This window comes from Mauremys mutica, chromosome 6, assembly GCF_020497125.1.
Source record: "Mauremys mutica isolate MM-2020 ecotype Southern chromosome 6, ASM2049712v1, whole genome shotgun sequence".
NCBI lineage: Eukaryota > Metazoa > Chordata > Testudines > Geoemydidae > Mauremys > Mauremys mutica.
The window spans coordinates 2,190,707-2,217,903 of NC_059077.1; the positions used below are offsets into that span (position 1 = coordinate 2,190,707).

The following is a 27,197-nucleotide window of genomic DNA, read 5'->3' on the forward strand; positions in this document are numbered from 1 at the left end:
GACATCTAATAGACTAACAGACGTATTGGAGCATGAGCTTTTGTGGGTGAATACCACTTCGTCGGACATCTGTTAGTCTATAAGGTGGCACAGGACTCTTTGCTGCTTTTACAGATCCAGACTAACACGGCTTCCCCTCTGATACGTGAGACATCTAGATAAACTTATGTGTAGTGCTGGGGAGGAGCCAGTGGTCGTGGTACAGGTAGGTACCAATGACATAGGGAAGGATGGGAGAGCGGTTCTGGAGGCCAAATTTAAGCTGTGAGGTAAGAGATTGAAGTCCAGGACCTCCATGGTAGCATTCTCTGAAATGCTTCTAGTCCCATGCGCAGGGTGAGTTAGACAGGCAGAACTGCAGGGTCTCAATGTGTGGATGAGATGATGGTGTAGGGAGGGGTTTAGATTTATTAGAAACTGGGGAAACTTTTGGGAAAGGGGGAGCCTATCCAGGAAGGATGAGCTCCACCTAAACCAAAATGGAACCAGATTGCTGGCACTTAACATTAAAAAGGTCGTTGAGCAGTTTTTAAACTAAGGGCTGGGGGAAAGCTGACAGGTGCGAAGGAGCACGTGGTTCAGACAGAGACGTCCCTTAGGGGAGGATCTATTAATGGAGATTCTATGTCCTAGTAAGGACGAGTGGATGGAAGATGATAAAATACAGGAAGGATCTGATGAGAAACAGTCAAATAAAAAAGAGTCCCATTCAATTACATCATGTAATGGCACACAGCTAAAAAGTGACAAGTTTTTAAAGTGCTTATATACCAGTGCTAGACGTCTAAATAATAAGCTGGGTGAACTAGAGTGCCTTGTATTAAATGAGGCTATTGATATAATAGGCACCACAGAAACATGGTGGAATGAGGATAATCAATGGGACACAGTAATACCAGGATACAAAATATATTGTAAGGACAGAACAGGTCATGCTGGTGGGGGAGTGACACTATATGTGAAAGAAAGCTTAGAATCAAATGAAGTAAAAATCTTAAATGAACCAAACAGTATCATAAAATCTCTATGGACAGTAATTCCATGCTCTAGTAATAAGAATATAGCAGGAGGGATATACACCTCTACCCCAATATAACGCTGTCCTCGGGAGTCAAAATATCTTACTGCGTTATAGATGAAACCGCGTTATATCGAACTTGCTTTGATCCGCTGGAGCGCACAGCCCCAGCCCCGTGGAGCGCTGCTTTACCGTGTTATATCCTAGTTCGTGTTATAGCGGGGTAGAGGTGTATTACCATCCACCTGACCAGGATGGTGATAGTGACTGTGAAATGCTCAGGGAGATTAGAGAGGCTATTAAAATAAAAACCTCAATAATAATGGGGGATTTCAGCTATCCCCATATTGACTGGGTACATGTCACCTCAGGGTGGGATGCAGAGATAAAGTTTCTTGACACCTTAAATGACTGCTTCTTGGAGCAGCTAGTCCTGGAACCCACCAGAGGAGAGGCAATTCTTGATTTAGTCCTACGTGGAGCACAGGATCTAGTCTAAGAGGTGACTATAGCTGGACCTCTTGTTAACAGTGACCTGACCAAATATTATTAAATTTAACATCCCTGTGGCAGGGAAAACACCACAGCAGCCCAACACGGTAGCATTTAATTTCAGAAAGGGGAGCTATACAAAAATGAGGTCGTTAGTTAAACAGAAATTAAAAGGTACAGCACCTTTTAATGGGGGGAGGAATAGCCTGCTAAACCTATGGTTGTGACCTCAATCCTTGAGGGGGCCGTTTAGGGATCTGGGGCAAAAATTAGGGATAGGTCCTGCTTTGAGCAGGGGGTTGGACTAGATGACCTCCTGAGGTCCCTTCCAACCCTGATATTCTGTGAAATCCCTGCATGGGAACTTTTTAAAGGCTCTACTTAAATGTATACCCCAAATTAAAAAACATAGTAAGAGAACCAAAAAAAAAAAAAAACCACTGTGGCTAAACAACAAAGTAAAAGAAGCAGTGAGAGGTACAAAAGCATCCTTTAAAAAGTGGAAGTTAAATCCTAGTGAGGAAAATAGAAAGGAGCAAAAACTCTGGCAAATGAAGTGTAAAAATATAATTAGGAAGGCCAAAAATAATTTGAAGAACAGCTAGCCAAAGACTCAAAAAGTAATAGCAAAAAAATGTTTAAGTACATCAGAAGCAGCAAATCTGCTAAACAACCAGTAGGGCCACTGGACGATCGAGATGCCAAAGGAGCACCCAAGGACGATATGGCCATTGCAGAGAAACTAAATGAATTCTTTGCATCAGTCTTCATGGCTAAGGATATGAGGGAGATTCCCAAACCTGAGGTGAAATCTGAAGGAACTGTTATAGATTGGGTGTCATTAGAGGAGATTTTGGAACAAATTGATAAACTAAACAGTAATAAGTCACTAGGACCAGATGGTATCACCCAAGAGTTCTGAAGGAACTCCAATGTGCAATTGCAGAACTACTAACTGTAGTTTGTAACCTATCATTTAAATCAGCTTCTGTACCAAATGATGAGGATAGCTAACATGACACCAATTTTTAAAAAGGGCTCCAGATGTGATCCCGGCAATTACAGGCCTGTAAGCCTGACTTCAGTACCGGGCAAACTGGTTGAAACTATAGTAAAGAACAGAATTCTCAGACACACAGATGAACATAATTTGTTGGGGAAGAGTCGACATGGTTTTTGTAAAGGGAAATCATGTCTCACCAATCTACTAGAATTCTTTGAAGGGGGTCAACAAACATGAGGACAAGGGGGATCCAGTGGATATAGTGTATTTAGATTTTCAGAAAGTCTTTGACAAGGTCCCTCACCAAAGGCTCTTAAGCAAAGGAAGGTGTCATGGGATACGAGGGAAGGTCCTCTCATGGGTCGGTAACTGGTTAAAAGACAGGAAACAAAGGGTAGGAATAAATGGTCCGTTTTCAGAATGGAGAGAGGTAAATAGTGGTGTTCCCCAGGGGTAGCAGCTGGGGGTGGGGCAGTTCCCTCATCTGGCATTGAGGGTAAGACACTTGTTTGGTAACTTCATAGGCATGGGTTTGAGACCTGACAGGCTGAGGATACTTTCCTTGGTGGTGGTTTTGATTTGGAGTTGAAATCCTAGCTATGGAGCTCAAGCTGTATCTAAGAAGTGTGAACTTTGCTGCTGTTTTTGCAATTAAAAACCCTTGTTCCCATGTGTAAATCCTTGTGAACAAAATAAATGAGGACTACTGCCATGGGGGCGTGTGTACACTCCCACTCAGTGAGGAACAAACCCACCGGGAATCCCAAGTCCCCCATCAGTCACTCAAGGCAGGGGCAATATTCTATTAAACTCGCACTGTGCTTACTTAGTTATGCCACACCTGGCAGAGAGACCCTTGGTGTAAGAACCCGAATGGAACAGAATAGATGGAGCTAAAGGGCTAAATTCAGCCCCGGAGTAGCAGGTGCAGATCCCTTGGTTGTGAGTAAGAGTGGGTTCTGCATAGTCCAGTGCAGAGAATCTGCTCCTGACTGCAAGGAAAGTGGAACTAGGAGCTGGATCATGGTCTAGGCAGGTAGCTAGTGAGGGAAATGTGGGTCTTGTCCTCTTCCCCTCACCTCCCAGGTGCTTAGAGGTTCCAGATGGGGGAGCACGAATGGAGCAGGGCATGGTGCATCTGTCCCTGAAAAATAAGAAAATGGCCTGGCAGCCTTGTTGTGGCGTGTCTGCAAACGTGTGTGTGCTGCTGGCTTTGGCCTGCAAGACATGGGGCAGGTTCCCCCAACCATGGAGAACCTACAGTTTGCTTCACTGAGGGGCCACAGCCAGATACTAACCACTTCTAGTCACTAGCAACCTGTAGCCGTATTTGAAGTAGTGACCTTGTGGTGAGAGGCTCTGTGTCCCATTACTTGGCCCCTGTTCAAGGAATGAGGCTTTTCCAGCTCTTTGTTCTTTCAGGTCCCATCTCCCCACTTGGGGTTAGGCAGGATCATTCGCTGTTGTAAGTGCCTAGTGCTCTGCCCAGCTGTGCTCCCTGAGAGTGCAGACTAACACCCCCTTCCCTAGGATATTCTTCCATGTCATGATCTGTTCTGATCTCCTTCAGGGGTTGAGTGGGAGCCACGAAAGCCTGGCCCCAGAAAGCCGTGTGACAGCTGCTGCTCCGCCCCCTCTCCCTATGAGCCTGCTTTGTCTTGCAGCTCAGGTGCAGACCCACCAGCTCTTGTTCATTGTGCTTCCTCCTAAGATCCATTGCGCCAGCTATGACAGAGGCCTGGTCTAGACTTAACATTTAGGTTACTATAGCTACGGCGCTCAGGGGTATGACCCCCACCGCCCCGGCAGCACAGCTGTGCCGGCCTAATCCTGATGTAGACGCAGCTAGGCTGCCGGACGAATGCTGCCGTCGACCTAGCGACGTTGATCAGGGATGTGGTCCTACGGTGACGGTAAAACCCCTGTCATCAGTGTGGGCTGTGCCTGCTCTACGGGGATCTGCCACCATCGGTATGGTGCTACCATTGTAAGCCCTGTAGTGTAGACATGGCCAGAGTCTGCAAAGAGCGTTTGGAGGCATTGCCTGTCTGTTGTTTAGACAGTCCTGGTCCTTGGTCACGGGGGAAGAGGAGAGTCTGGCAGGTGACACGGGCATCCAGGTATTAGCACCTATTTCAGCCTGTCCTTCCTTTGGTGTGAGATTACCCGGGTACGGAGCGGGTGCTCCTCCTGCTCCCGGGGCCAGGCCTGGAAGGGTGGGTCCTGGCTGCAGCCTGGCAAAGGTTGGAGCCTGTGTCTCGCCAGTGCTGCAGGAACAGGACCCTGAGCGCCTGCCATTCCCAGCAAGCAGGGGTTCAACGGGCCGCTGCCCCCTCCCCAGGGAAGGGGGCTGAGCTCCCCGGCCCCTGTCCCGCGAAGGCTGCCGGGCGGTGCCCAGCTGGGGTGACCAGACAGCCAATGTGAACAATCGGGACGGGGGTGGGGGGGGAATAGGAGCCTGTATAAGAAAAAGACCCCAAAATCGGGACATCTGGTCACCCTAGGGCTGGGGGGGGGATGTGGCTCGGGGCTGTGCTGCAGGCAGGGGGCTGGTCCGAGGGGCTCCCAGCTCCTTGGGGCAGCGCTGCCCCAGTGCAGCCTCTTCCCCCGGGGGAGGGGCCCGGGCCCGCACCTCCCCTCCCAGGCCGCCGCCTGCCTCAGTTTCCCCGCCCGGCCGGCCGGGGGCGGGGCGTTGCCATGGGGATGGCGGCGGGGGGCCCGCCCGGCGGGGCGGGGCGGGGCCGGGCCGGGCCGGCGCGATCAGCTGGCAGGAAATGGCCCGGGAGCCGGCCGGCAGCCCGGGCCCGGCGTGTCACCGCGCGCGGGCGGGGGGCTCCCCCAGGCCCCATCGCTGCGAGCTCCGGGTAAGTGGGGCCGGGGCCGGGCCGGGCCGCTCCGCTTTGTGTCGTTCGCCCCGGGCCGGGCCGGGCCCGCGGCTGCCGCCTGCCCCCCCCCCCCGGGCCCGGCGTTACCCGACCGGGGGCCCCCGCGGGCTCCGCAGCCTGGAGCGGGCTGGGCAGGGCCGCTGTGTAGCACCGAGGGGCCGGGGACCCCCCCGCGCCCCCACTGCCGCTAGGGCAGCGCTCTGTCCAGCCGGGCCTGGGACCCCCCCGTACCCCCCATTGCCGATAGGGCAGCGCTCTGTCCAGCCGGGGACCCCCCCGCGCCCCCACTGCCGCTAGGGCAGCGCTCTGTCCAGCCGGGGACCCCCCCGCGCCCCCCATTGCCGATAGGGCAGCGCTCTGTCCAGCCGGGCCTGGGACCCCCCCGAACCCCCATTGCCGATAGGGCAGCGCTCTGTCCAGCCGGGCCTGGGACCCCCCCGCGCCCCCATTGCCGATAGGGCAGCGCTCTGTCCAGCCGGGGACCCCCCCGCGCCCCCAATTGCCGATAGGGCAGCGCTCTGTCCAGCCGGGGACCCCCCTGCGCCCCCATTGCCGATAGGGCAGCGCTCTGTCCAGCCGGGGACCCCCCTGCGCCCCCATTGCCGATAGGGCAGCGCTCTGTCCAGCCGGGGACCCCCCCGCGCCCCCACTGCCGATAGGGCAGCGCTCTGTCCAGCCGGGGACCCCCCCGCGCCCCCACTGCCGATAGGGCAGCGCTCTGTCCAGCCGGGGACCCCCCGCACCCCCATTGCCGATAGGGCAGCGCTCTGTCCAGCCGGGCACCCCCCGTACCCCGCATTGCTGATAGGGCAGCGCTCTGTCCAGCCAGAGACCTCCCCGCGCCCCCCATTGCCGATAGGGCAGCGCTCTGTCCAGCCGGGCACCCCCCCGCGCCCCCCATTGCTGATAGGGCAGCGCTCTGTCCAGCCGGGCCTGGGACCCCCCCGCGCCCCCATTGCCCATAGGGCAGCGCTCTGTCCAGCCGGGGACCCCCCCGCGCCCCCCATTGCCGATAGGGCAGCGCTCTGTCCAGCCGGGCCTGGGACCCCCCCGTGCCCCTATTGCCGATAGGGCAGCGCTCTGTCCAGCCGGGGACCCCCCCGTGCCCCCCATTGCCGATAGGGCAGCGCTCTGTCCAACCGGGGACCCCCCCGCGCCCCCCCATTGCCGATAGGGCAGCGCTCTGTCCAGCCGGGGACCCCCCCGCGCCCCCATTGCCGATAGGGCAGCGCTCTGTCCAGCCGGGGACCCCCCCGCGCCCCCATTGCCGATAGGGCAGCGCTCTGTCCAGCCGGGGACCCCCCCGCGCCCCCATTGCCGATAGGGCAGCGCTCTGTCCAGCCGGGGACCCCCCCGTCCCCCCCATTGCCGATAGGGCAGCGCTCTGTCCAGCCGGGGACCCCCCCGTGCCCCCCATTGCCGATAGGGCAGCGCTCTGTCCAGCCGGGGACCCCCCTGTACCTCCATTGCTGATAGGGCAGCGCTCTGTCCAGCCAGAGACCTCCCCGTGCCCCCCATTGCTGATAGGGCAGCGCTCTGTCCAGCCCGTGACCGCCCCGTGCCCCCCATTGCTGATAGGGCAGCGCTCTGTCCAGCCGGGGACCCCCCCTGCGCCCCCATTGCTGATAGGGCAGTGCTCTGTCCAGCCGGGGACCCCCCGTACCCCCCATTGCTGATAGGGCAGCGCTCTGTCCAGCCGGGGTCCCCCCCGCGCCCCCCATTGCCGATAGGGCAGCGCTCTGTCCAGCCGGGGACGCCCCTGCCGCCCCCCCCATTGCCGATAGGGCAGCGCTCTGTCCAGCCGGGGACCCCCCTGCCCCCCCCCATTGCCGATAGGGCGGCGCTCTGTCCAGCCGGGGACCCCCCCGCGCCCCCCATTGCCGATAGGGCAGCGCTCTGTCCAGCCGGGGACCCCCCTGCCCCCCCCCCCCCATTGCCGATAGGGCAGCGCTCTGTCCAGCCGGGGACCCCCCTGCCCCCCCCCATTGCCGATAGGGCGGCGCGCTGTCCAGCCGGGGACCCCCCTTGCCCCCACTGCCGATAGGGCAGCGCTCTGTCCAGCCGGGGACCCCCCCGCGCCCCCCATTGCCGATAGGGCAGCGCTCTGTCCAACCGGGGACCCCCCCGCGCCCCCCATTGCCGATAGGGCAGCGCTCTGTCCAGCCGGGGACCCCCCCGTGCCCCCATTGCCCATAGGGCAGCGCTCTGTCCAACCGGGGACCCCCCCGTGCCCCCATTGCCGATAGGGCAGCGCTCTGTCCAGCCGGGCCTGGGACCCCCCCGCGCCCCCATTGCCGATAGGGCAGCGCTCTGTCCAGCCGGGGACCCCCCCCGCGCCCCCATTGCCGATAGGGCAGCGCTCTGTCCAGCCGGGGACCCCCCTGCGCCCCCATTGCCGATAGGGCAGCGCTCTGTCCAGCCGGGCACCCCCCCGCGCCCCCCATTGCCGATAGGGCAGCGCTCTGTCCAGCCGGGGACCCCCCCGTGCCCCCATTGCCGATAGGGCAGGGCTCTGTCCAGCCGGGCCTGGGACCCCCCCGCGCCGCCATTGCCGATAGGGCAGCGCTCTGTCCAGCCGGGCCTGGGACCCCCCCGTGCCCCCCATTGCCGATAGGGCAGCGCTCTGTCCAGCCGGGGACCCCCCCGCGCCCCCCATTGCCGATAGGGCAGCGCTCTGTCCAGCCGGGGACCCCCCCGCGCCCCCATTGCCGATAGGGCAGCGCTCTGTCCAGCCGGGGACCCCCCCGCGCCCCCATTGCCGATAGGGCAGCGCTCTGTCCAGCCGGGCCTGGGACCTCCCCGCGCCCCCATTGCCGATAGGGCAGCGCTCTGTCCAGCCGGGCCTGGGACCCCCCCCGTGCCCCCCATTGCCGATAGGGCAGCGCTCTGTCCAGCCGGGGACCCCCCTGCGCCCCCCATTGCCGATAGGGCAGCGCTCTGTCCAGCCGGGCCTGGGACCCCCCGTACCCCCCATTGCCGATAGGGCAGCGCTCTGTCCAGCCGGGCCTGGGACCCCCCCGTGCCCCCATTGCCGATAGGGCAGCGCTCTGTCCAACCGGGGACCCCCCCGCGCCCCCCATTGCCGATAGGGCAGCGCTCTGTCCAGCCGGGGACCCCCCCCGCGCCCCCCATTGCCGATAGGGCAGCGCTCTGTCCAGCCGGGGAGCCCCCCGCGCCCCGATTGCCGATAGGGCAGCGCTCTGTCCAGGTGGGGACCCCCCGTGCCCCCCATTGCCGATAGGGCAGCGCTCTGTCCAGCCGGGGACCCCCCCGTGCCCCCCATTGCCGATAGGGCAGCGCTCTGTCCAGCCGGGGACCCCCCGTGCCCCCCATTGCCGATAGGGCAGCGCTCTGTCCAGCCGGGGACCCCCCTGTACCTCCATTGCTGATAGGGCAGCGCTCTGTCCAGCCAGAGACCTCGCCGTGCCCCCCATTGCTGATAGGGCAGCGCTCTGTCCAGCCGGGGACCCCCCTGCGCCGCCATTGCCGATAGGGCAGCGCTCTGTCCAGCCGGGGACCCTCCCTGCGCCCCTATTGCTGATAGGGCAGCGCTCAGGGCAGCGCTCTGTCCAGCCGGGGACCCCCCGTACCTCCCCACTGCTGATAGGGCAGCGCTCTGTCCAGCCGGGGACCCCCCCGCGCCCCCCATTGCCGATAGGGCAGCGCTCTGTCCAGCCGGGGACCCCCCTGCGCCCCCATTGCCGATAGGGCAGCGCTCTGTCCAGCCGGGGAACCCCCGCGCCCCCATTGCCGATAGGGCAGTGCTGCCATCACACAGTGATTTTGCCTCCCTGGCTCCCTGGGGGAGGCTCCCCCTTCCCGTCTCTGGGTGTGGGCAGGTGCCTGCTCACTGCCCAGGGTTCGGCTGCTTCAGAGCCAGCAGCTGCTTTATTCCTGCAGCTCCCCAGTTCCTCCAGGGCAGAGCCAGGTTCTGGGCAACCTTCGAAAGAGAGCGGAGAATGTGCCTGTGACGCTAACCCCAGCTCTGCTGCCAGCCCCTCATCTGGGGGGCAAACGTGGGGAGAGGAGGTGGGTTCTCCCGGGCTGCTGTGTCTGAAGGGGGAAGGGCCATGGTCCCCCTTCCCAGGAATGGATTCTGTCAGTCCCCCTCCCCCTCCCGAGCTGGGGCTGCAGACGGGAGCGGGGCCAGGGCCGGGGCAGAGTGGGGCTGGATGGTGCTCCCTCCCCACCTCCTGTGGGTGTTGGCCCTGGCCCATCTGCACCCCCTAAATGTTCCTCCACTCCCTCTTGGGGGGACGCGGCCCAGAGTTTGGGGACCACTGCGGTGGGGAGCTGTGCCCTGTGTGGGTCATTGCCGACAGCTATGCCCCAAGCAAATTCCTGCCTGAGCCCTGTCACTCCAGCACCTCTCTTGGCACTGCTCAGCCCTCCCTACGCCGATGAGCCGCCGCCTGGCCAGCCGAGCTGCCATGCAGGACGGGCACAGTTCATGTCCCTCTCCAGAGCCCTGGGTGCAGGGCCTGGGCTGGTGCACGGGGGAGCCGCTGTCCTCAGCTCCGATACCAGTCCCGTTCCCTCCCATCTCGCACTGACGTGCCTGAGCACAGGCCTGGCAGGGTGGGGTTCCAGCTGCTCTGTCTTGGGAGCATTCTCACCTCACTGAGCAGACCTGTGGGCTGCAGCGCTACCTCTGCTGCCCTGCCATTGTCTTTGCGTCGCACTGCGCCTGGGCTGTACCTGGGGACTGGAGCAGAGGAATCCTTGCAGGGGGGAGGGTTGCTCCGGAGCCGCACCTGCCTCCCTTCTCTCTTTGGGTCCCTTCACTGCCTCATGTCGCTGGAGCAGCGTTCGTGTGTTTCCTGTAAAGCCGGCCTGAATGCGGGCAGCCAGACTGTGGCCTGCGGACTAAACGCAGCTTTGAGGCCTTGTCGTCACTACAGAGATGCGGTGAATGGGGACTGCAAGTCCCAGCATGCAGCCCCCCAGCTCCATCTGAGCCATCTGCATCTAGAGGGGAGGGTGACTGTGGTGGGGTTTGTCTTGTGTGTGTCTGTTGCTGCACGGGGGCTTCCGGCAGGCTGGCAGCAAGGCCCTCAAATGGGCAGCGTGTGGCCAGGGTCAGCTGGTAATTGGATCCCAACCGATTTCCATGAGGCGTCTTTCAGGCTGGGTCCCAAAGGGCGAATTGAAATAACCCCAGTGGGGTGGGGCCGGCAGCAGAGGCAAAAGGCCCCTTTAGGGCCTGGAGCTGGATGGCGAGCGTGGCAGACAGGCTGTTCCAGCAGCCCGCAGCTGCCGAGGGGACATCTCGGGAAGCAGGGGTGGCCAGGTTCCGGGGAAGGTCAGGGGGGAAGCTGCTGCTAGATGCTCAGGGGAGTGAGACGGGGCGAGAGGAGCCTGTGAAGTCAGCAGGAGCAAGTCTACAGAGAGCTTTTGAAAAGAGGACAAATACTGTGAGACGAATGAGAGGGTGGGAGCAGTGTGAACGTGAGGCTGGGGCCAGGAGGCCTGAGTTCTCTTCCTGGTTTGGGTACTGGCCTCTGGCCTGGGGTGAGACACTCAGCAAATGGCATCATCTTCACTTCCCCTCTGTCGCCCCCCCCCGCCCCCCAATGATCATCGGTGAGCTTGTAAGCTGCTCTGCAAAATGCAAAAGGTCCTCTCTCCTGGCAGAGACCTGGCCGCTGACCCTCTCTCCTGGCAGAGACCTGGCCGCTGACCCTCAAGCCAGGCAGAGACCTGGCCGCTGACCCTCTCTCCTGGCAGAGACCTGGCCGCTGACCCTCTCTCCTGGCAGAGACCTGGCCGCTGACCCTCAAGCCAGGCAGAGACCTGGCCACTGACCCTCAAGCCAGGCAGAGGGAAGGGGCAGGAGGCCCTGCTGAGGGTGCCAGGCTAGGACATTTAAATAGCCCCAGTGAGTGGCCGGGAAGAGGGGTTAGTGGGTTCAGATGAGACAAGGGAGAAGGGGCTCTGTTTCTGCCTGGTCTGGAGGAGGGAAGGGGTTCTGGGCCAGGGTAGGATGGGATGGGGAGGGGGGCAGCCATGACAAGAGGTTACCCTAGCGGGGCGAGGTCCCTCGTGTGGAACCCTGTGCTGAGGTTGAAGAGAACTGGGGGTGGGCGGGGAAGCTTTTCTCTGCTGGAAGGAGGGGGCTGTTGACGAGCAGGGTGGGCCGGGAGAGCCGTGTCCTCTGTGCTGTCGCTACAGAAGATCCCAGACTGGAGAGAGGCGCTAAACAGGAGCCAGTGTATGTCAGGCTGAACTGGGGAGGGGGCAGGCAGGCATTCTGAGGGTAGCCAGGAGAAATCTTGGCTGTTCACTCTGGCTCCTAGAGCATGGGGCTTGAGCTGATCCTTGGTCCTGCAGCTCGGCTTGTGCCTCTACTTTGAAGAGTGAAGGGAAGGAATTGAGGAAGAAGTAGCAGTTCTGGTACAATCCTCCTGGAGCCCTCATGTCCCGTGGCAGCCTGGGGCGGAGGATGTCCTGCTCTAGATAACACTTCTCAGCCCTGATGCGGGGGAGCTTTGTACTCTGCTTCCTGCTCCCTCCCCTGCAGCAGAACCGCTCTAGCTAACCAAAGCCCTGAGGTGCCAGTGGGGGAGACAGAGCCACTGACACGGAGGGAGATGAGATGTAGGCCTGGGAAGCAGCTGGCGTGGTGCATTGGCAGGCGAGAGAAGCCTGCTTTAAGGTCATCCTGGGCTCCAAGGCCATCCTGGGTCTCGCATGTGATTGTTAGGCAGGGGAACACAATTCCAGAAGATTGTGTAGCTAATCTGGGTTAGTGGTGTCTCCTCTACCCAAAGGGCCACATGGGGCGCAGCTGGCAGACGGGGGCCAGGAGAGGAGGCCAGCGAGGGAGATGAGCTGGCAGGCTCAACCTTTCATTTTGTCTGCCATTGGTAAGGAACCTGAGGCATGAGGAGGAGGAGACCAGCTTCCAGCATCAGCCTCGGACTATACGTGCCAGTCAGTCAGCATCCCCAGGGTGTTTACGGGCAGGGCAGCGGCTGAGCAGGCAGAAGTGGTTTTTGAGTGTTCGGGGTTCCCAGTCAGTCGGGTTTTCCCAGCATGCCCCAAGGGTGAACCACATCAGTGAACCATGGGGAGGGGTTTGTAACTGGCAAAGTCAGGGTTGGGTTTATTACTGCCCAGGACAGATTTAACAATTGAACTAAAAGGAGGTTGCCCAAGTCAGTCTGGTGGGGGAAGGGGGGCAGGGTGCTGGCAGGGCCCGCCCCAGCCCCTGAATTGTGCCCCCCAAGCTGGCTCTTGCCGTTGTGAAGTTAACCTGTAACATAGCCCATGCTGGGGCTGGGGTTGCCATCCTGAGTCTGCGGACAGCTGGAATGAGGGGATGGTTCTCTGCTGTGCTCTGGACTCAGCCGTATCCAGGAGGTGGATATGGCCTCTGGGGACTACCCTGTGTGTAAGGGGATTCCCTGGACAACACAGAGCAGCTGCGTGTGCTCTTCACTGCCCCTTCTCACTGCATCCCTGGCAGAGGGAAATGGAGCGCGGAGCTGGAACACATTCCAGCTATTCTCAGCTTGTGGACAACCCCTGTGGGGACATAAGTTAGAGCAGCCTTGAGACTGCTCAGCTTTACACCAGGACTGGGTAGATCAAAGATACAGGGAGCAGAAAGGTGACTAAAGGAGCAGGGATGGTGCAATGGAAAATTGAGTGTGGTGACTTTGAGAGAAGCAATAACTGCCTCTGTTCATCTCAGTGGGTTGTTCATTTTGGAACCTTATAATGATGTAAATGTCAGTGTTGTCAACTGCAGAAACATCCAGTTAATGTGCTTCTCTTATAATACCGATCTGCCTTCCACATGTACAAAGCCCATCCTGTTCCCTGTCTGGCTGCCAAAGCCTCTATCCCACCCTACTCTCTGACAGCTTGGGTAAGGCAGTAATTCGTTGTTGATACAAACGTCTGCAGCCTGCTGACAAGCTAGGGGTGGGGTGAAATGCACCGAATTCAGCGCCCCAGTCAGCGGTGTTCCACCTTTTCACCTGAATCTGGTGTTTCAAAAAGGTCAAGGGGCCGTAATCAATAATGTAGGGCAGATTCTCTGCCTGTTCTGCTCCAGTTGTGCCATTCACGCAGCGCAAAGGGAGCAAAAACCACCCTCAAGCCTCCGCCTGAGGCTTCCGCCAGGTGTGGGAGAGACCCTGCAGGTGTAGAGCAGTGTAGACTGTCACAGTTCAGGGCAACTGCACCTGTCTTCCCCCTCCGTGGTCCAGCAAGGGCTCCCACTCTAGGCTCCTGGCTCCTCAGCCGTCACCTCTTGGGTGGAGACCCGCCTCTCTCTTCCCCGATGGATTTTTCCAGGCTGCCCAGTTCCCTGCCTACACTGCGAGTTCCACAGCAAATCAGACCAATTAAGCAGGCCTGGTTTGCTTGCTCTTCGAAGGCTATGGACAGTGTGGTTGGCCACAGTTACAAGTTACCACACAGCTCTTTTGTGCTACAGGGAAATGGTCACATTTTACAAACAATAGAAGAACCAACATGCATGCTAATAAGCTTACCAGAGATCACCCCGACTCAGTCAGTCCTTCTAACCCCACCCAAGGGTTTTTCCTGGGGTAACAAGTTCATAACAGCTTTTGCTCAGAACAAGAACACCCATGAGTCTGAGAGTCACTGCTTTCTCCCGTTGGGTTCTCTGATCTTGTCCTCATGTAACAGTTGATCAGCAGACAAAGGTCCCTTCTTTGAGGCAAAGCTTTGAAGGGGAGCGAAGAGATTTCCTGGGATTCCTACTTAACTGTAGAATTCCTTCTTGTCTGGCATATTGTTTCAAATGGTGGTTTGATGCTCCTAACGCTTCCCAGGGTTTCCATCAGTCATGTCTCCCCCTGCTCCCCTGAGAAGTTACATACAGTCTGACAATAATGCATAAACATCTGCATTTTTAATACCATGAACTCCCAAGACACCTAAACTTAATTCAGTAAGGTTTGTCCAGGAGATTTCAGGAGACAGCCGGATCTGTGACACACAGCTCCTACACATCCTTCCCCACAGCCCTGGTGAGGAGAGGGAGTGGCTGGTACACACTGCTTCTGCTCTACCCAGCTGGAGCTGGGGCGGCTCCAGGCACCAGCACGCCAAGCGCGTGCCTGGGGCGGCAAGCCGCGGGGGGCGCTCTGCCGGTCGCCGCGAGGGCGGCAGGCAGGTTGCCTTTGGCAGCTTGCCTGCAGAGGGTCCGCTGGTCCCGCGGCTTCGGCGGACGTCCCGCAGGCTGCCTCCGAATTCATGGGACCGGGGACCTCCCGCAGGCAAGCCGCCGAAGGCAGCCTGCCTGCCATGCTTGGAGCGGCAAAATGCCTAGAGCCGCCCCTGGCGGGAGCAGGGTCCCTAGGGAACTGTTGTCAATTAGTGCAAGTTAGAGCAGCCCCCAGGATGCCCTAACCTTGGCTAGAGAGTGAATCACAGCTGTGCTTTCAGGCTGCTGGTGAATGTAGAGGGGTTTCTTCAGGCTCATGAGAAACAGGCACGGCCCTGGTCTCAGGCCTGCTCTACACCTAAAACTTGGGTGGACCTGGCTGCGTTGCTCAAAGGTGTGAAAAATTCACACTCCTGAGAGAGGTTGTTAAGCTGATCTGAGCCCCAGTATAGACACTGCTAGGTCAAATTCTTCGACCTAGCTACTGCCTTTCAAGGGGACAGATTGACTATAGCGACCGAAAACCCCTTCTGCTGCTGCAGTGTCTACACTAGGGCGCTGCGGCTGTGCCACTCCAGAGCACCTAGCATGGACACAGCCCCAGTTGTGTTCGGTTAGAGCCCCAGCAGCACCCTGGTTTAGGCCAGAAGGTAGGGCACTGGCCTCGGAGCCAAGACACCTGGCTTCAGCCACTGACCAGCTGTGTGATCTTGGCCAAGTCTGTCCTCTGTGCCTCAGTTTCCACCAGTGGTAAAGTGGAGGCCTAGACATCTTTGCAGCGCATGGGGAGATATGGGTGCCAAGCACATGGAAACACTCAGTGGGACTGGAACAATGAAACGAATACTTACCGGCAGAGTGGCTGCGATCCTGAATTGTGCCCACGCACAGGCTTTGTAGCTGGAGTGAACCCTTCCTGGCTGGCTGTGTTATGTTCTTGGTACTGCCTGTTGTTTCGTTCCTCTGTTCCTGGTGATCCCAGGGAACGTTCTGAGCTATATGCGGGGATCGCCTACGTTCGGCTTACCCTGCCCCATCCCCCAGCTTAGCTCTTGTGGCTCAAAGGGCCAGGTTGTGTCCAATTGCTGGGAATTCTCCCACAGGAGCAAGGGCGAATGAGGGTGTTGAGGGGACGCGTGCCCTTTGCAGGGATGCTATAAGGAGCACCACGTACCTTCTCTGCCCAGGGCGCTGCACCCACGTGTCTGCTTGCACCGATGGATGCCCCCTTTCGACAGAGTCTCGCTTCTCTCCCTGTGGCTGTGCTGTATCCCCGGCCTATCCCCTGCACATAAGCTGCTGTGATGCCCAATCTCCCCCCTGCTGCCTGTGGGGAGGGGGAGGCTGAGCTCTGGTAAGGAGTGATGCCGGTGGAGGGTGGGCGTGGGGCAGATCCCTTTTCATTAGGGATCCTTTCCCCAGGGTTCCTGGAGGGTTGTGCTGAGAAGCAGCTGGCACAGGAAGAAACCCATCACACCATTCTGCTGTCCACCTCCAGAGCACTTTGCCAGCAGTGATCCTGAGCCTTCCCGGCCTTGCTCCCTCTCCCACTACGCAGGGTCACAGCCCAGCAGTTAGCCTCCCAGTCCTGTGGGCAGGGTCCTGCCCCACAACTCGTCAGCTGGTCCAGAGACCCAAAGTCAGGCTGGCGTGGGGCGCTGCAGGGACTTGAGCCCCACTCCAGCATCCCTGCCGCACCCTTTCCCCAGCTGTAGCGTTGGTCGCCGTTATCCAAAGGTGCTGGCTGTCCGGTCGGAGTGGCTGTTCACTTCCTTTAGCAGTGGTTGTGTGTGGGGTCTAACCCCTCCCCGGAATGATCCAGTGCTGTTAGGGGGCTGTGCGTGTGAGGGTGGCACAGGGCTAGGTGTGCGTTCCAGCTGTACCCAGGGTGGGTTCCCGGGCGCTGAGATCCGCCTGTGCAGGGACTTGGGCCCCAGGTCAGGGTGTGCTGGGTAAATCTCCGGAGAGCGGAGGGTGGGGCGTGTGTGCAGGATGCCAGGCTGATAAAGTGAACTGGCAGGCAGCCTTGGGGCCGTTTGCTCCCTGCTCCACCCCCCAGCTCCTTATCTCTCCACTTCTTACTCCTGGCAAGGCTCCTGTCCATGGCGCCAGCTGCTGCTCCAGCCAAGGAGTCAGTGGCCCCAGCTTCCTGCCCTGCCTGTCTCTCCTGTTGCTGAGGGCAGCCTGGTTCCTCCAAACAAGGGGGATTTGGTGAGGCCTGGTGTGACCCCTCCTCTTCCCCCCGGCTTGGTGCCATCTGGAGTTCATGGCATCACTCTGGCAACGCCGGTGAGGCCACGCACGCTGGCTCCTGGCATGAGCGTGTGACTCCTCTAGGAAGGGGGACTTGCGCGGATCATGAGTCAGCAGGGAAGGCCCAGGAGAGGTGCGCTCCTGGGCTGGGGCTGCATGGCCCGTCGGGAACAGCGCAGGCCTGGCTCCAGGGTGATGGCCTGGCTGGGCCCTGAGGGGAGAGCTGGAAACGCCCCAGGACTCAGCCAACGTGCCTGAGTTGGGGGTGGGGGTGGCCCCGTGCCCCTTCCTGACGGGGTTTGTGAGAGCGGCTGTTCAGCGGGACTCAGCAGCCAGGACTCCTGGGTTCCAGTCCCGTCAGCTGCTGTCTTGCTTTGTGACCTGGGCCGAGCCGCTCCATCGCGCAGCCTGTTTCCCAGCTGCAGCAAGCGGGGGCGAGACTGACTAGGCTGGGGGTGAATCGGCTCATTTTGGCCTAGTGCTTTGAGGTGTGACGGGCTTAGCACGAGGACTCCCCGCCCCGGCGGGCGGGTTCCTGCCAGGCACAGGGCTGTGCTGTGGGTGGGGCAGTAGGAGACGGGGATGTGTCCGGTTGTCCAGTGGGGGAGGCAGTTCAGACCCTGTGATTATGGATCCTTTAACCTGACGCTCTGTGGATGGGGCCACATGAGAGTCCTGGGGGCAGGGCTGCTGTGATCTCCGGCTGGGGTGGAAGGATTGTCTGTGCTGTGGCAACTAGGCAGGGGCTGGTTGGGGAAGGCATGGGGGTGGGGACAGGCAGGTTTGGCAGGGCTGGGCGCTGAGTCTCCTTTGCTTTCCTGCCTGTCTCCCTGCTCAGACGCTCGGCTACTGAGACTGCCCCCCACCCCCGCAAGAGGCACAGAGAAGGGACACTGAACGCTCAGAGAAGAGCTTTGCCTTGTCTGTGTGTCCTGCAGCCTTCTCCCCCTGTGGCCATCAGCATGACCCCAGCTCCACCCCCAGCACGGTGCTGGCTTGCTGTTCCTGGCAAGATCCCACCCCCCTGCTGCCACTCTTGGTGTGCCGGGTTTTTCTGTGCCTACTCACCCCGTATTCCTTCCCCTTGGCACGCAGCCTGGGCCTTACCATGCAGCTCCCGCCTCGCGCCCCCAGCCCCCGGGTTCTGCCCCCAGGGACACTCTCAATCCTAGGGGCAGCCCCTGCTCTGCCCAGCACCCTGGACCCCTCTCCGTGAGTGTGCTAACCTGCTTGTCTTCGCCTCGTCTGAACTGGAGGTGACTTCTTCGTGGCCTCTGCAAATGCCCGGTTGGGGGGACCTGCTGTAGTGCCACCTGCTTGTTGCTGGTGGAAGCAGGGCACCGACCAGAGATGATGGAGGTGGGGGTGACGCGCAGGTTCCTGTCCCCATTTGGCACAGCGAGTTCCAACCGCTCCCCTGGCTCAGGAACACCTGCCAGTGACTAACAGCTGCCAGCCCAGCCCAGCCCATCCTGATCCCAGATGGAAGCAGGGGCAGGGACAAGGAACTGTCTGGAAGAGTCACTTGCTCCCAGTGCTTTCAGCTTCTCTGCTAGCCTGTTGTTCTCTTGGGCTGTCTGGTCCTGAACGTGTCCCTGACCGGCCCCTCCATGTCCCTCTGCAGCTCTCCTGGCTCTGGGCACTGACTGCCCCCCTAACTCTGTCCTCCAAAACGGCTTAGCCACAGTCTCACAAAGCCGGCGCCTAGCATCAGGCTCTCCTGAGGCCCCAGCCGGTAAGTGTGTGCGCTGGAGTGGGCCTTGCCCGAATGACTGAGGAGCCACCCTCGGTAAAGGGGCTTCTCCAGGCCACAGAACACTAGCTGAGCTGGCCGGTGGCTGCCCATGCATTCCCGCCCTGCAGGGGCAATGGCGGATGGAGCCTCCCCGAACCCCGCGTGGGGCCTGGGGGCCAGAAGAGCTGCTCTGTGCTCAGCCGTGTGTGCGGACACCCCGCTCATTCCAGCACCTTGCCCAGGGGAATGGCTCTGGTTGGGCTGCTCTCATCCCTTTCCTGTCTCCCTGTCTCCCCAGCCCTGGCGCTCGCTCGATCTCTGGAGCGTGGCCTTCTCCGCCCCCTTGGCTGCTAGAGGATCCCTGCTTCCTCTCCTCCCCCTTCAGCTGCCTCTCTGTGATGGCTGGCTGTTACCCAACCCTGCTTCTGGGCACTGCTTGCATTGCTTGCGTGACCTGGTTACAGCACTGGAGTGTAGGGAGAGACAGTGTGGTCCAGTGGTTGGAGCCAGGAGCCCCAAGGACTGTTCCCAGCTCTGCTGATGAATCCCCGTGTGAGCTGGACGCCGGGGAGCTGCAGAGAGTTTTGAGGCTGTTTGTGGGCTCCAGCGATGCCCATTTACTGTTTATCACGCCACAAAGGCTGGTGTTGGTGGGATTCCCCTCTCACTGATATGGGTGACTCAGGTTAAAAGCCTTTGTGAGCGCTAGGGCTCCTGGCGAGTTGCCATCCCAGCCCTTCAGTTCACCACTCCTGGCGTACACTTAATTTCTGGTGTCGTCCACAGCACATCCTGTGTGAAACCTGCAGCTGCACCTGTCGCGCTGATCCCTGGGGGACACGGCACTGCATGCGTGGGAGCCATTTCTGGCTAGTGGGCTATGGAGGGGGGATGCCACGCTGAACAGCAGGCTGGAGGCTGGCTGGAGCGGCCTGATGAGTGCCCGGGTATGATTTGTACCCTGTGAAGTCACCCTGTGAAACACTCTGCCGGGCAGCCCGCTGGGAGGCTAGCCAGTTCCACAAGGGCTAAGGACATCTGGCCACGGTATGGCGGCTCTGATGCCCTGCTCCGCAGCAACGGGCCGAGGCTCTGGTATTACTGCCAGGCCCGGGGCCCTCACTGCACCATGTCATGCCCGTCTCCCCTGCCGCCTCCGCCCCAAGAGAAGGGCTCTGCAGCTGCAGATTTCCTTTCAGCCAAAGGCAGCACAGCGAGTGTCCCAATGGCTGGTGTGAGGGGCCATCCCTGTATTCCCACCCTCGCAGTCTCTGGGAGAGGAGACCTCCCAGTGCACTCTTCCACAGCAGCGGGAAGGCCCCCCCCCCTCGGAATAGACAGGGGGCTATGGTCACACGTGGGCCAGGCCCACCCCTGTTGGCAAGATTCCTGTCAACCCAGCCTCTTCGTTCAATCCAGACTGGGCCGGGAGGGTGGGGAGTGGATGGGATGAAGGTGTCCCACAACTGCTCCTGTAGCTGCTGCAGCCTTGTCTGCAGGATGCAGCTTTGTAATGCAGAGCTGGTGGCCTGAGCACTGGCATCTCCACAGCATTAAAACCCTGTGCTGGCCGGTGCCAGCTGGCTCAGGCTAAGGGGCTGGTTAATTACAGTGTGAATGTTGGGGTTTGAGCTCGGGGACCCTCCCACCTCACAGGGTCCTAGAGCCCAGGCACTGGCACTAGCCCAAGCCCTAAGGGTACGTCTACACAGCAATAAAAAACCTGTGGTGCCGAGTCTCGGAGCCTGGGGCACTTGGCTTGGGCTGGGTCTGGTCCCTGAAACTCCCGGAGAGGGGTGAGTCTCAGAGTCCGACTCCAGCCCCAGCTGGAACATCTGTGCTGCAGTCTGTAGCCCCGTGATCCAGATTCAGCTGATCTGCTGGCTGCGGCTGCGCCGCGGGGCTTTGCCTGAAGCGCAGCCGTCCCCTTACGGTAAAAGGAAGCATGTTGCAATGGTACGGATTGCTGGAACAATGGCTGGTGCACACGGGGTAGGTGCTGAATACAGAATGTCGCCCTGCTCCTGAGCCCAGGGCCCAGGCTTGACTCCTGGTTCCGGTCTCTGGTACCGCACACGGCTACATTTGCAGGAGCTGCTGACCCCGGGGGAGCAGCACGGAGGGCCCTGAAGGGAAGGTGAGGCCTTGGCTCTTCTGCAGCCCCCCGAGCTAGGAGCAGCACTGATGGGCTCTGAGCGATGGCTGGCAAAAGATGGGCATTCCCAGCACTCCTCTGGGTCTGCTTGTGTCCATGGAGGGGGTGCCCTGGCAGGCCCAGGTGTTTGGGGCAGGGCCGAAGGGAGGCTGTGTGTGGAGCGGAGGGGTGGTCGAGTGCGAGTCAGGAGGGTGGCAGTGAGGGGGCTGGGGAGCATGTGGGGCAGGGTGCAGAGGGAATGTGAGGCAGTGAAGGTTGGTGGGGCCTGTGGGAAGGAGGGGAGGAGGTGGGGGGAGTGAGCGGAAGCAGGGGTGTGTGTAAATGGGGCAGGCGTTCTGGGGGTGTGGCAGGGTGGGGGACAGGCCAGGTCTGGAGGGAAGGGGGCATAGGAGTGGGCAGGGTGTCGGGGGAGCGCAGGGGGAAGGGAGCAGAATCTGTCACTGTGGGGCGGGCGGGCAGGCAGGGAGTGGGCAGGGGAGGGGCTGGGCCTGGCAGGGGGATTGGCGGGACCCAAGGCCTGTGGGGAGGGACGGGCCTGGCCCTGTGGGTGGGCGCGCTGGGGGAGTCAGGGGGTGTCTGGGCAGAGGAGACTGGGGAGATGGGAGTGCAGGGGGGTGGGGCCCTCAGGCCGGTTCTGATTGCCCAGCAGGGAACACCGGAGCCGCCCTCAGCCCCTAGTCACTGACGCGCCCTGAGGCTCAGGTAGCCGGGCCGCTCCCATAGGCTGGCCTGGCCGCACGCGGGCATGGGGAGTGGGCTCTCATGACTAACACTGGTCAGATGGGGCCCATAATGGCAAATAGCCTGAGCAGGGGCGTGACGGGACGGGAGCGACGCTGGAATCTAGCCCAGCCCAGGTTGGTGCCAGGAGCACCTGGGTTCAAACCCCACCACGGGCCCAGGACAGGGCTCCACAGGGGCTCTAACTCTGGCCAAGACTTGCAGGCTTGTTGCCTCCTCTTCCTTGTGAGCTCTTCAGGGCAGGGACTAACGTCTTTGCTGTCCTCTGGGGCCCTCGGGTGCTCCTGTGCTGCGGAGAGTGGGTTTGATTATTGCTACTGTGGTAGCACCCAGGAGCCCCAGTCACGGATCGGGGCCCCACTGCGCTAGGTGCTGTACAGGCACAGAACAGGGACGCTCCCTGTGTCTCTGGCTAGTTCTGATGCCATCCTGTGTGTGAGTGTGTGTGTGACCCCTGTGAACCCTCTTGGCACCTAGGCTTTGGAACAGAGCAGACCTGTTGATCATCTGCGGTTGGAGCTATTGGTGCCTCCAGCTGAAACCCCCAGAGAGCAGCTGCAGGAAGACGGAGGTAAATCATTCCTGTTAACCTCTGAGTTTACAACAAGCAGCAATGGGCTTAAATTGCAGCAAGGGAGGTTTAGGTTGGACATTAGGGAAAACTTCCTACCTGTCAGGGTGGTTCAGCACTGGAATCAATTGCCAGGGACGTTGTGGAATCTCCATCATTGGGGATGTTTAAGAGCAGGTTGGACAAACACCTGTCAGGGACAGTCTAGAGAATCCTTAGCCCTGCCCTGAGTGCAGGGGACTGGACTAGAGCCCTCTCGCGGTCCCTTCCAGTCCTATGATTGGAATGGAGTTTGCTGGCGTGTCCAGAGGGCTGCGAGGGTCGTGGAGCTGAGAGATGAGGTTGGGGTGTGACCACCAGCTGTTGTCCTAGACCCAAGTCTCCTTCTCCAACATGCGCTCGGCTTGGCTTGGGGAGGGGACCTGTGCAGCTCCACTGCCCAGGAGTTCGGGAAGGTTTCACTCAGCAAGCGATTGGCTTCTTGTTGCCCACAGGGGTAAGTGGGCAGAACGGAGACGCAGCATCCTGCTGTTTCTGCAGCGTGTTGCAGAGCTTCTGCTGAGCAGTGGTGAGAGATTTCCCCACCCCCCCAGCTCGACTGCTGCTGCCTCTGCAGCCGCATCCTCTTTGTGTTCTGCAGGAGCCTCCCATCCCTGTTCAGTTCAGTGCAGGAGCTGAGCAAAACCCCCGTGTGAAGTGTGTCTTGGATTGAGAGCAAGGGTGGGGAGCCCGGCAGGGTTAGCTGCCTCCTCCTGAGGCCAGCATGTCTCCTGCCATGTTCTGCTCCTCCAGGGAGCTGGGCGGGAAGGTCACTGGTCACCTTTGACAAATGCTGTTTAAAATGAACAGACTTCGGCACCAGTGGAGTGAATTGGGAGGCCTCGGCTAGTCCCCACTGGATGCCGTTCAGATCAGAAAATCTCTGCCGTCTGTCACCGTTCTGTACCGTGGTCAGTGCTCAGGAGAGCTGCTCAGACTGGACTAGCGAGGGGGGACTGCACGGCCCGACTGAGGGGACCTGGCTCAGCTGTAGAGGGGCAGGGCCTGGACTGGCAGAGCAATGGGGGCTGTAGGTCAGGACTGAGGGGCATTGTGTGCAGGAGGATCAGGAAGGAGTTTCCCCTCAGATCAGATTGGCAGGGACCCTGGGGGGGATTTCGTCTTCCTCTGCAGCATGGGGCACGGGTCACTGGCGGGTTTGAACGGGTGTCAGTGGCGGATTCTCTGTCACTTGCAGTCTTTAACCCCTGGTGTGAGGACGTCAGTAACAGCCAGAGGCTGGGGGTCTGTTACCGGAGGGGGTGGGCGAGGTTCTGTGGCCTGCAGTGTGCAGGAGGTCAGACTAGGGGATCGTGATGGTCCCGTCTGACCTGCACGTCTCTGAGACTGTCTAGCTTCTGCTTGGCTGTGCCTGGCTCCGCTCGGTGCATTTGATCTCTCGCTTTCACCAGCACTAAATTCCTCAGCTGGATTCCGGGCTCAGCTCTAGTGAAAGGATCCAATTATTTCCGAGCTTTCAGCATCTCCATTTGCTGCCCATATTTTCAGTGCTAGTGTCTGCGCCGGCTGGAATTCTGAGTGATTAACGTGGCTGTGACATGCCTCCTAGGGGTGTTATCTTCGCGCTGTCCCCCACCCCCCTCTTCCTCCTCCAGCAGAGAGCGAGCGAGCGCGAGACAGGCAGACGGAGACAAAGGTCTGTCCCCAACCCGGCTATCCCCTGCCTGTGGTTTCCCTGCTTGTGTGTTTTCTTAGGCTCCTGGTTAACGTCTGAGCTGCCGTGGAGCTGTGAGGCTTTGGCCTGTCCTGCTCAGGTTTGAGCTGCTGGGCTGGGTGGTGGGGAGGTGGGGATGGGAAGCTGCCTGCTTCTCTAAATGGACGGAAGGTTTTTAAGCTGCTTTTCATTCTTTGAGGGCCTGTAAAACTGCTTGGGAATGGGGTGGGGGGCAGGGGTGCATGGAGGGGAAGGGAGAGGGCGAGGTGCAGGCAGCAGGAGTGTGTGTGTGTGTGTGTGTGTGTGTGTGTGTGTGTGGAGAGAGGAGAGGCAGGGGACCAGGACTGCATGGAGCACACAGGTGGGGCAGGTGGGAACAGTCACACGACCCCTGTTGTAGTGTAATGTTTGGAACGTGTTCTTCAGAGCCGCTGAGTGAACCTCCCCTCCCCCTCCCCTCATAGAGCAGCGTCATTATCCCTATCTTACAGATGGGAAACTGAGGCATAGAGTGGGGAAGTGACTTGCCCAAGGGCACACAGGGAGTCAGTGGCAGAGCTGGGAAAGAGCTGGCAGGGGTCCTGGCTCTTCAGCCCTGGCTCTAACCTCTAGACGTGTGCTGCTCTGGAGGAAAGCAAGTTGCATTGTGTTATCCCAGTGTGGCACCGGCACTCAGGCTCGCATCTGAGACCTCCAGTCTCTAAGGGCTGCTCTAGGGAGATCGTGTCACAGTGTAGATCTCCAGGGGCACTTCGGTCACCTCTGTAATGAGCGGTGAGTGCGTCTGTGGGGTGCGTGGGGCAAGGGGGCCCAGGTTACGCTCAGAGAGCACCTCGTGTGCCTGCCCACACACCCACCGTGCTCTGCACTCTGCACCGTGGGAGAAACCAGATGAGTCTGGGGCTAGATTGAAGTTCCTTGAGGTGAGTAAGAGCTTCCCCTGTCCAAGGGAGAACCCTGGAGCCTGTGCTACCCATCAGGACAGCGTCTCTGCTCCTGGGCCATGGGGGAGGACCACGGAAGCAGTCATCTACAGGGTACCACCCAAGGGAGGTACATGGTACAGCTGGCTCTGGCTGTTGTTGGAATAGCCTGTCTACACTTGCGGTGGTGTGTGGCGTACAGGCACTACACGTGTAGCTACACACTGCAGTGAAAGGCAGGCTGCATCCATGCTTGTCACTGTGGTGTCACCTACACACTGGTGAAAAGCTCTGGCGGGGGGGAGGCGGCGGGGGAAGGCTCTGGCGGGGGGGAGGCGGTGGGGGAAGGCTCTGGCGGGGGGGAGGCTCTGGCTAGGGGAGGCGGCGGGGGAAGGCTCTGGCTGGGGGGAGGCGGCGGGGGGGAGGCTCTGGCGGGGGGGAGGCTCTGGCTGGGGGGAGGCGGTGGCGGGGGAAGGCTCTGGCGGGGGGAGGCTCTGGCTAGGGGAGGCGGCGGGGGAAGGCTCTGGCTGGGGGGAGGCGGCGGGGGAAGGCTCTGGCGGGGGGGAGGCTCTGGCTGGGGGGAGGCGGTGGCGGGGGAAGGCTCTGGCGGGGGGGAGGCTCTGGCTAGGGGAGGCAGCGGGGGAAGGCTCTGGCTAGGGGAGGCGGCGGGGGAAGGCTCTGGCGGGGGGGAGGCGGCGGGGGAAGGCTCTGGCGGGGGGAGCTGGTATGACAAACAGCCGGGTAGATGTGGAGGGTGCTGCATGGGTCCATAGAGAGACCCGAGGGGTCAGGTGTGTAAGGCACTCAGCTGTACTCTGCCTAAGCTCTGCCTCACTGTCTACACGTGCAGCCTCTGCGCACTGCTGTACATGTAAACGTGCCTTTAGCGTGCGTCCACACTGCGTTCGAAACCCCGCAGCAGCGCGTCTCTGCGTCCAGCTCTGCAGACTCGGGCTTGCACTACAGCACCCAAACCAGCTGGTGCGGCCTGGAGCTCAGCTCTGAAGGCTGGGGGTAGGGTGGGGGGTGGGGAAACGTCTACACTGCTGTTTACTCGACCCAGGTTGTGTGACTCACTGCCGTGGGTTTAACACAGTGTAGACGTACCAGTGTCCTGCCTGCTGCAGGGTCTCGGAGACCTGCCTCAGGTGTGCAGAAATCAATCCCGATTGCTTAGAGTGAAGGCTCTTCGCTTGCGGGAGCTCCCTCTTGTGGCAGCGCAGCACAGTGCCCTTGGCCAGTGGCTGGCTGGCTGCCCTTGCTGCCAGCTGAGGGAGGTTCTGCCGGCTGTTCTATCAGCATCTCCCTTCGTGGAAAGGAACGCGGCTCCCACGGGCCCATGAGAGCTGCCAGAGATCCTCTGCGTCTGTCCCTGGTCACCTCTCCCCTCAGGTTCTGCTGAGTGGGCGACTCAGGCCGGCTGCCTGCAGCCAGTCTCCCTTAGCCCCAGATGCAGCTGGACAAAGGCAGGGCCATATTCAGCCCTTCCTCCTTGCCCAGGGGGGCCTGGCTCATGGCTCTGGGGCAGCGCTCCATCGGCGGCTCCCCTGTTTCCCTCTCTCCTTTCCCCCCTTCCGCCTCAGTATCTCCTCTCCACGGGTGGTGGCATTCGTGTCACCACCTCCTGCGCCCCTGCCGAGGCCTTGCTGCCTGTTTGCACGCTCCAGGCTCAGCTCGGACGCTGTGCTGGGCACCTCGCGACTCTGCTTCGTCTACTCGGCCAGATTCCCCAGGCCCCAAGCAGGATGCTGGGAGCCTGGGCTTGGATCTCCAGAGCCCCCATCTGTCCCTGGCTGTCGTAGCTCCCAGCAGGAGGGTCTCAGAGCTGCACTGGCCTCTTGTCCTCACCCCACCCCTTGCTGGGTGTTTCGCTTGAAAGGCTGCCACTCAGCAGGATGATCCCTTGCTCAGCCGTCGCCTTCCCCCTTCCCCTCAGGCTCCCACAACGGAGGAGCCTTCGCCTCTGTCTGCAAAGGTCTCAGGCTTCTCGTTCTTCCAGACCCTTCTCCTTGGGCGGGGGCAGGACGCCAGCCTATGCAGGGATTCCCTGTCTGCACGGGACACATCCGCACTTGGCTCGCCTTGTGGGGTGGGAGCGTTACAAGTGCTGGCGGCCCAGATTCCACTGTGGTCAGCCATGCCTGAACCCAGGTGTCTGGCTCTGGCCAGGTTGCACTGGTGCCAGCTATAATGCACCTTTCCCCTGATGTGGGTGGGTAACCACCAGTTCAGCTAGTCTACCCAAATCCATCCCGATCCCAAAGCCTTGCTCTCAGCACCCGCACCCCTTTCTCTGCAGATAGCTCAGTGGTTTGAGCATTGGCCTGCTAAACCCAGGGTTGTGAGTTCAATCCTTGAGGGGAGCATTTGGGGATTTAGTTGGGGATTGATCCTGCTTTGAGCAGGGGGTTGGACTAGATACCTCCTGAGGTCCCTTCCAGCCCTGAGATTCAATGATTTCCTAGTAATGAGCCCTGGCTCTCTGCCTGGGTGCTAGGCCATCCCCAGCCTCCCACCCCAGTACCTCTGCACTTGGCCCTGTCACTGCTGCCTGGCTGTGCC

At 60.3% G+C, this 27,197-nt stretch overlaps 1 protein-coding gene across 4 annotated transcripts in view; it reads left to right on the forward strand.

Annotated features, from left to right (window-relative positions):
• Positions 1-27,197, forward strand: part of FAM214B (family with sequence similarity 214 member B) — a 63,130-nt gene that overhangs the window by 18,483 nt on the left and 17,450 nt on the right. The window contains exon 3 of one of the 4 annotated variants that reach the window (XM_045021764.1): positions 21,905-21,998. The exons of the other annotated variants lie outside the window; for them this stretch is intronic. The gene's annotated coding sequence lies outside the window, so the exon portion shown is untranslated. The remainder of the gene's footprint in view (positions 1-21,904; positions 21,999-27,197) is intronic. 4 annotated transcript variants of the gene reach the window in all.